The sequence below is a fragment of the Achroia grisella genome, unplaced genomic scaffold, assembly GCF_030625045.1.
Source record: "Achroia grisella isolate CSIRO2021 unplaced genomic scaffold, CSIRO_AGI_Agris_v1 utg511, whole genome shotgun sequence".
NCBI lineage: Eukaryota > Metazoa > Arthropoda > Insecta > Lepidoptera > Pyralidae > Achroia > Achroia grisella.
Genome location: NW_026712905.1, coordinates 5,109,563 through 5,118,066, shown reverse-complemented (window position 1 = coordinate 5,118,066; position 8,504 = coordinate 5,109,563).

Below are 8,504 nucleotides of genomic sequence, written 5' to 3'. Positions count from 1 at the left end.
GGTTTGGCACAAAGCTCTTCTTTCAAAGCTACCATCCTTCGGGTTGCCTGCGAAGTTATGCAAATGGGTCGCCAGCTTTCTCGCAGATCGGAGCATCAAGATCGTTGTCGATGGTGCTTGCTCTGACTCACACTCTGTGAATGCTGGTGTTCCACAAGGCTGTGTGCTGTCTCCGACTCTGTTCCTTCTGCATATCAATGACATGTTACAAATCAACAACATTCATTGCTATGCGGATGACAGTACCGGAGATGCCTTGTACAGCGGCCATGCTAATATGTCGCAGGCAAAAGTTATAGAGTACCGGAACAAACTTGTGTCGATCGAAATCGAAACTTCACTCCATCAAGTTTCGGTTTGGGGTCAGGAAAATTGTGTTCAATTCAACCCCAAGAAGACACAAGTTTGCGCGTTTACCGCTAAAAAGAATCCATTTATCGTATCTCCTCAGTTTCAAGACACTCTCCTTGATGTGAAGCCAAATCTCGAGGTCCTTGGCGTTGATATATCCAGTGACGTTCCGTTTTGCGGTCATTTGGAGGACAAGGCTAAAATACCCTCAAAAAAGCTTGGTGTGCTCAGTAGAGTGAAACAGTATTTCACGGCGGCCCATCGCTTGCAATTATACAAGGCGCAGATCCGGCCGCATATGGAATACATCTCTGGAATACTTCCATTTGACCGCATTCAGAACCGAGCAGCCAGAGAATCATTGGTAATCAACGTCTATGTGACCGACCTTTGCGGCGAGATATTGCATCTCTGTGCAATTTCTGCCGCATATATCACGGGGAGTGTTCTGAGGAATTGTTCGGATTAATACCAGCTGCTGAGTTTCACCACCGTACCACCCGCCAGAAACTGAAATACCATCCTGATCATCTGGATGAATGGCGGTCTTCCACCGTGCGGTTTTCTAGAAACTTATTGCCTCGCACAACCACATTATGGAATCACCTTCCAGCAATGGTATTTCCGAACCGATACGATATTGAAACCTTCAAGAAAAGAGCTTATTCCTTTTAAAAAGGCCGACAACGTACTTGCAATTCCCCTGGTGTTGCGGGTGCTCATGGGCGGCGGTAATCACTTACCATCAGGTGAGCCGCATTTACTCGTTTGTCCCCACTGTTTTAAAAAAAAAAACAAGTGAACCCTTGCAAAGCCGGGGTGAGTAGCTAGTATAGTATTAAACAAAGACCCCGCCGATGTCTGTTCGTTTATATCTTTTAAATTAAGCAACGAATTTTAATGCTGAATTTTTATCTACAGCTGAAAACTTCCACAATACATAGATATTCAAGAGAAAGGGTTATGTAGGTATATATAACACATACGTGTTAAAAATATAGAATAAGCCGGGAAATTAAAAAAGGAAAAAGATTTGAACTGCATCCGTGCGAAACCGGTACAGGCCTCTAATTTGAAATAATATAGCATCATAAATAAAAGTATTATTGTCTGTACCAAATATTATTTATCATAATATATATTTTTGAAAATTACATTCACTTGAATCGTTCAATAAAATGCAAATCAATTTGTAATAGTTGTAATTTATTTCAAGTGAAATTAGATTGATAGATATAATGAAATTAGTTGCGTTTTAACATTATTAAATGTATTTGTATTAAACAAAAGATTGCACATGACGTTTCTTGTAATACAGTCCATCTTTATGTCAAATTTCATTGAATTCCGTTCAGGCGTATAGTAGTAAAAAGGTAACAAGCAGACACTCTTGTGTGTATACATGTTTATAATATTAGTATGGATATCTCACCTGACATTCTCGATGTCCACTGTCGGATTGATAGCCGAGTGCTCCAGGTCTATGGCATTGAGATCGCCTACACTATGAGCCTCTGATAAGGTTCTACAACAAGGGAAATTATATTAGGACAGGATAGGATGGATCAGGAAATGAATAGGTTTTATAGCATAGGGGACAAACGAGCTTGCTTCACACCTGATAGTAAATGATTACCGCCGCCCATGAACACTTGCAACAGTAGTGGAATTGCAAGTGCGATGCAGGCCTTTTAAGAAGGAATCTTTTTTAAGATTGTATTAAAGGAAATTCCATTGCTGGAATATGATTCCATAATGTTTGTGGGTGGCAAAAAAATCTGGAAAAATGCATTATGGAGTGGTGGTGGCACCGACAGTCATCCAAATGATCAGGAGGTATTTTAAACAAAGGTAAATAGGAAAAGTACCTAGTATTAGTAAATCAAATAAAGCCACAAAGCTCTGAGAACTTGTCTGTACATATAATATATATACCAGCCTTAACCGCAAACATTTACAGAATTTTAACCTCTATTTCACCCCCTTCTAGATGTCCACACTCTTAATACACACTATCTTTAAATCTATTAATAATTCCGTCAAGGGGTACGGTAGACTCGAACGAAACCTTATGTGAATAACAAAACATAAAAAAATATTAATTTCGAGTCGACAACATATATCCGCAAAATTGGGATTATGGAGTATTTCGTTAAATTCTAATGACACTGACAAACAAACTGCAGTCGCCATCTTTTCATGTCACTAGCTAACAACCAACCAACACATCGCGTGCGTTTGCGCCAATAAGATAACATAATGTAAAACGAAAGATCTTGCCGGAAACATGACGTAGACGTTTCGCGAAAATATTGTTTTTTGACACTTTTTTATGATAAAATCGTGTACCGAAAGAAAGGCGGGAAACGTTAAACTTGGCGGGCGCGTTTTTTCTTTTGATTTAAATTTTATACTTATTTTTAATTATTTAGTGATTGTGATACTGTATTTAGTTCTTTTATATCTATTATTTAGTTTGTTTATTGTAGTTTGTATAAATAGTTAGCTGTTTTATTGGTAAGTTTTTCGTTTTTTCATTTCTATGGACGATCGTCGATCGATCGATTCGTCCCTCCGGCTTCTAACTATGTTACAATTTCATGCGAATCGGGTATGGAAACCGATACGTCTTGTTCAAACCGATCGATAAAACGCAGTCGGTTACAAAGATTTTGTAAAAGTTGTAATAAACGGAGAAGAAAAAAATCTTCAGATAAAATTACAGATTGCCACTGTACAGATGACATAAATGATGGCATTGAAATACAAAAACCTCTCACGGAAGTGATTTCCACTCCACAATCTGTAAATTTAGATCCCCCTCATGGATGGATATCCACATCTAAAGAAACAAATGAAATTAATAATATTTCTGAACCAGTAGCAAGGAAAATGTATGAACCCACAGACCATTCCCCATACTTAGTTCATGTAGTAAGACAAGAAAAGTCTCCAAATGACGGTACTACACTTCACCCTGTGACATTTGGTAAATTCCTCAAAAAACAGTATTTTAAAAACATTATTAATGGAAGTGTAAAACGCATTGGACGAAATAAAATTGCATTATCTTTCTCAGTTTACCATGATGCTAATACATTCATTAAACATAACAGTTTAAATGATTACAAATTACAGGCTTTTATACCAACATTTAATATTGCACGTATGGGTCTGGTACGAGGTGTTCCGAGTGATTGGAGTCCAGATGAAATATTACAAAATATTTCTGTTCCTATCGGTTGTGGCAATGTACTTAAAGTAAGACGGCTAAATTACAAAGTTGTCGTTGATGGCTCTCCCACTTGGAAACCTTCTCAGACAGTAGTAGTCACATTTGATGGTCAGGTACTACCAAAAAGAATATTCGTTACCAGTGGAATTATACACTTATCCAACTATACAATGTTTTAATTGCTGTCGTTATGGTCACACTAAAATTCAATGCAGGTCAAAGCCACGTTGTTTTAAATGTGGTCAAAATCATACAGGAGAAACATGTGATGTTGAAGATGATTTTTGCTGTTTATGTTCAGGAAATTTTTCTACTAGCAAATCTTGTCCAGAATTCAATAGACAAAAACAAATAAAGTTATATATGGCTGAAAATTGTATCTCATATGCTGAGGCCTCAAAATTGCACCCTGCTGTTACAAAGCCTTTTGCTGAAGTCCTTTCCACGCCATCAGCACATGGAACATCATTCAGCACTGATATCTGATATCTGAATCAAAAACTTATAATGATACTGCTTTTAAACAATCTTATAAAAAAACCGTATTCTTAAAACGTAAATCTCCTCATCCATCCTATGTTGGGTATGATAAAGTTGCCCATGCGAATATTATAAAAGATTTTAATTTGCCCTCCCCCTTCTAATGGCTGTGCGCTTAATAGTCAGTATAAAAATGAAAGTGAATCTAATATTACAGAAGTTATTATTTCATTAATCAACTTACTTGTAACTAATATAATACCGTCCCACGTTGCCTCATTTATAGAAATATTCAAAAATTCACTCCATAATGGATCAAGTAGTCCAATGGAATTGCAGAAGTGTACTTAGCAAAAAAAGTGATTTAATTCATTTAATCAATAAATATCAACAACGACTTATTATTGCACTAACTGAAACTTGGCTTAAACCTGATTTTAATTTTAAATTATCAGAATACTCTTGTATTCGTGATGATTCTTCCTCTCTTCTCTTCCTCTCTATCATGGTCTATCCTTTCATCTGCATATGGGAGTGACCATTTTCCTATTATCATTTCATTACCAATTCATAAAAAACATCCTCGAAAAAGAATTTCTTTTTACAAACATAAGTTAAATAATAATAATAATTGGGATAAATTTTGACAAAATAAATTATCATCTCTCCCTCCTATTACTTCTGGTAATGAATGCTGTTGTCAGCAAAATTTTGATACAAGTCGCTGATGACCTTTTTCCTCAAACATAATAATAGTAAAGACCAGAGAGTCACTATAACCATAAATCCAGAAAAGACAGAAAGATTATATTGTCAAATATGACTTCAGAAAACTTCAATCTATCTACATATTTAAACTTTTAAAGAAAAAGAAGTTATGGAAACGTTTCTTCTATTTCCCTCAAATCCTTTTTTAATATAAGAAGATACAGATCTGCTTTCCAAGATTCTTCCTTTTTTACATTATCAGAGACTACAGCCAACGAGTTTCTAGATCGTTTAGCACCTCCTATTCTAATCCCATAACCATGGTCCACCAATAAAAATATAAACTCTTCAGCTCTTGACAGTCCTTTTACATTGAACTTAAAACCCATAATTTGTGTGTTTTAAAATGACCACATTCCATATTCATTTTTAGCGAATATTAGTGATGAATGTATGTTGTATTACCTTAATCTCATAAATTCAGAAAGGGAATATTCCGTCGTCATGGAAACATCTCTCTATTTGTTAAAAAACTTTCCGATGACAGTTTATCGTCCTCTCTTTCCATTCTTTTAAAAATGGAAAATTTATAAAAACTTTTAGAGTGGTATCGAAAGTAAAAAACTATTAGCAAAGTCAGTATGGGTTTAGAAGGGGTGACCATTTGGAATCAGTCCTTTATCATTTCATTACCAAAAATCAGTCATAAAGATATTAACTCTGCGAAAAATATGACAATGTCAATATTAACATATTATGGAAAATTTGCGATTTGAAATAATAATATTATTAATATTTTGACGGAAAGATCCATTCCAATATTGTCTGATTCAAATATTTTGTCTCGATTATGGATCTCTCCCTCCTATTCCTCTTTTATATAACATCTATACATACGACTTAGAGTCATATGTAAAACAAAACAGTGAGAAAGTTTGTACTTCAATATGCGGATGATTTATTAATGTTTTTATTGATCATTCTGTTCAAAAAGCAAATTTCATAGAAAAATTAAAATTTTGGATGGATTGTAACGGTCTTGAACTGTCTGCGGCTTGTGCAATTGTTCTATTTTCTAGAATGCGAGTTCCACAGCTTTATAAATATCCAATAATCAGTGTATCCCAGAAAGATTAAATTTTTAGTAATGATATGATTTAAATTATCTGGTTTACCACATTGTGAATACGTTTCAGCTAAATGTGAACGACTTCTTAATATTCTAAGATGCCTTACGGGTGTGTGGTGGGGATCCCATCCATTTCAATTAAAACTAATATATAATGCTCTCATAAGGAGTGTTATGGATTATGGTACATTTATTTTGGAACCCGCTAATCCTAAAAAAATTGGATAATATTCAAGCTAAAGCTCTAAGGATTATATTGGGCGCCATGAAATCTAGTCCCATTAATGCGATGCAAGTAGAATGTTGTGATCCTCCATTGTATTTAAGGCGTCAGTATTTATCTGATAAATTTTTATTTCGTATTTTACAGTTTTCTAATCATCCTCTGATCCCTAAACTGCAATCGCTCTCTGATCTTGTTTCTTCATCATCCTATTGGTCTCATAAATCTCTACCTTGCTTAGTAAAAAGTTACAGAACTTTTACTGCCATCCGAGCTCCCACTCATCGATCTCCCTGTCTTCCATTATTTAGTTCAGCATATGAATCTTTAACTTTTACCCCTGATGTTCATTTTGATATTAACATAGAAAAAGAACATCCTAATGTAAATGCAATGTTTAATCAAGTAGTAAACTCTAAATGGGAAAGCCATCATCAAATTTATTGTGACGCATCGAAACACTCACATACAGGAAATGTTGGTGTAGGAATTTACCACTTACAATTTCATATAATTCAGAAAATTAAATTTCCATCAGAGACCTCTGTTTTTACTGGTGAATGCTATGGAATTTTTAAAGCAGTAGAATATATTAAAATTTTTAATCTTAAGCAAACTGTTATATTTACGGACTCTAAAAGTGCTCTTCAAGCTCTAATTAAATGTCCATTCAAACCATCTAAACAGTATCCTCTAATTTTTGATATCCGAGATATGTTGAATAGCATTCATCTCAAAGGACATATTGTATCTTTTGTTTGGATTCCGGGTCACTGTGGCATTCAGGGCAACGAAAAAGCAGATTTGCTTGCGAATGAAGCTATATTATCTGGAGATCTTTTTCCTTATAAAAACTTTTGCCATGATCTGACTGCCTTGTCTAAGTCTTGTCCTCATGATTCATGGAGTCAAGATTGGACAATAAGTATCAAAATTAAAGGGAAACAGTACTGTTTAGTCCAACCGTTTATACCTCTTAAACTGTGGTTTTTCAAATTACATCTTGATAAAAGATCAACTAGTGTTTTGATTCGTATGCGAATTGGTCATGTTTGCAGCCCTGAACATTTAACAAAACTAAGTATAAAAGTCAATAATATCTGTGAATGTGGAGAAGATGTGGGTGATCTAAATCATATTGTGTTTTCCTGCTCCTCTTACGATCGTTCTTCATTTATAGAGACACTCATCTCATTAGAAATTCCTTTTCCTTCATCCATTGTATGCCTATTAGCTCATCCTAGTCCTATAATTTATAAATCTCTTGCGTCTTTTATTTCCCATAATAACATTAAACTTTAAAACCCATGATCACTAATTCCGAGTATATTCAAAATTTAACCCGTTCCTTTCCATTATCCCGTCTCGTTTAATAATAGGCAACACTAGCCTCTTGCCAAAGAAAAGAAAAAAAAAATCGTGTACCGTGTATAGTGTGTATGTGTTTTTCTTTAAACCTGAAAATGGCCGATTGCGAGACAAATTTGGCAATTTTTTTATTAATTTGTTTTACGGCTCCGGATACAAGTCCTTTTTAGCCCAACTTAAAGTTTTACAATATAAATTACAAAAATTAAAGTCAATGTCCAATGTCAAATAATAATAAATGTTAACTGTTGTTTCACTGTTCTGACGACCTTATGAAAAAAAAACTTAATAACAATCACAATTTCTTCACATTTTATTATTACACACAAGTTGCCAGGTATTTGCATTTTTTAAATAATGTTGTGGTGTGGCACTATCCAAAATTAAATTATTTACCCATTTTTATAGGTTATACAGAAATAAGGTGTGGGTGTTTATTTAAAAAGCATTAACACAAAATTTATAAAGTACAGGTATTAATAAATATATGGTTGTTGTATCAAAATAAACAAATCAAGTAAGAAAAAAAATGTTGGTTTGTAAAAATGTTTGGCAAAAATATATTTATATACTGCGACAAAAATAAATTATAAAATTCTGTTATGGAAACGTCAAGCTTATTAAGCTTTAAAACTAATTTGTTAAAATAAAAGTTTCCGATTAAACAAATCGGTATCGCAGGTACACCACTATCCCGCTACAGGTAGTAACATTATTTGAAAATTTGACATTTCAACCTGTCAATTTAGTCTCCGGAAGTCTAATTTCTAAGCTACTTAGTATCCCTGTCGCCCCGCGCCCCGCATTTTTACGGGGGCTCGACCCCAGAGTGGGGGCATAGCAAATGGCTAACGCGGGACGAGAGGGAAGGTTGAAAGGAAGAGGAAATGGATAGGAAGAAGGGGAAAAGGACGGTGGTGGACCACGTCGTCGTATTGAAAGAAACAGAACTAGGAACTTAACTTAACATCCCATTGTCATTTAGTTTTGAACTGAAAAAATAAGTTCTG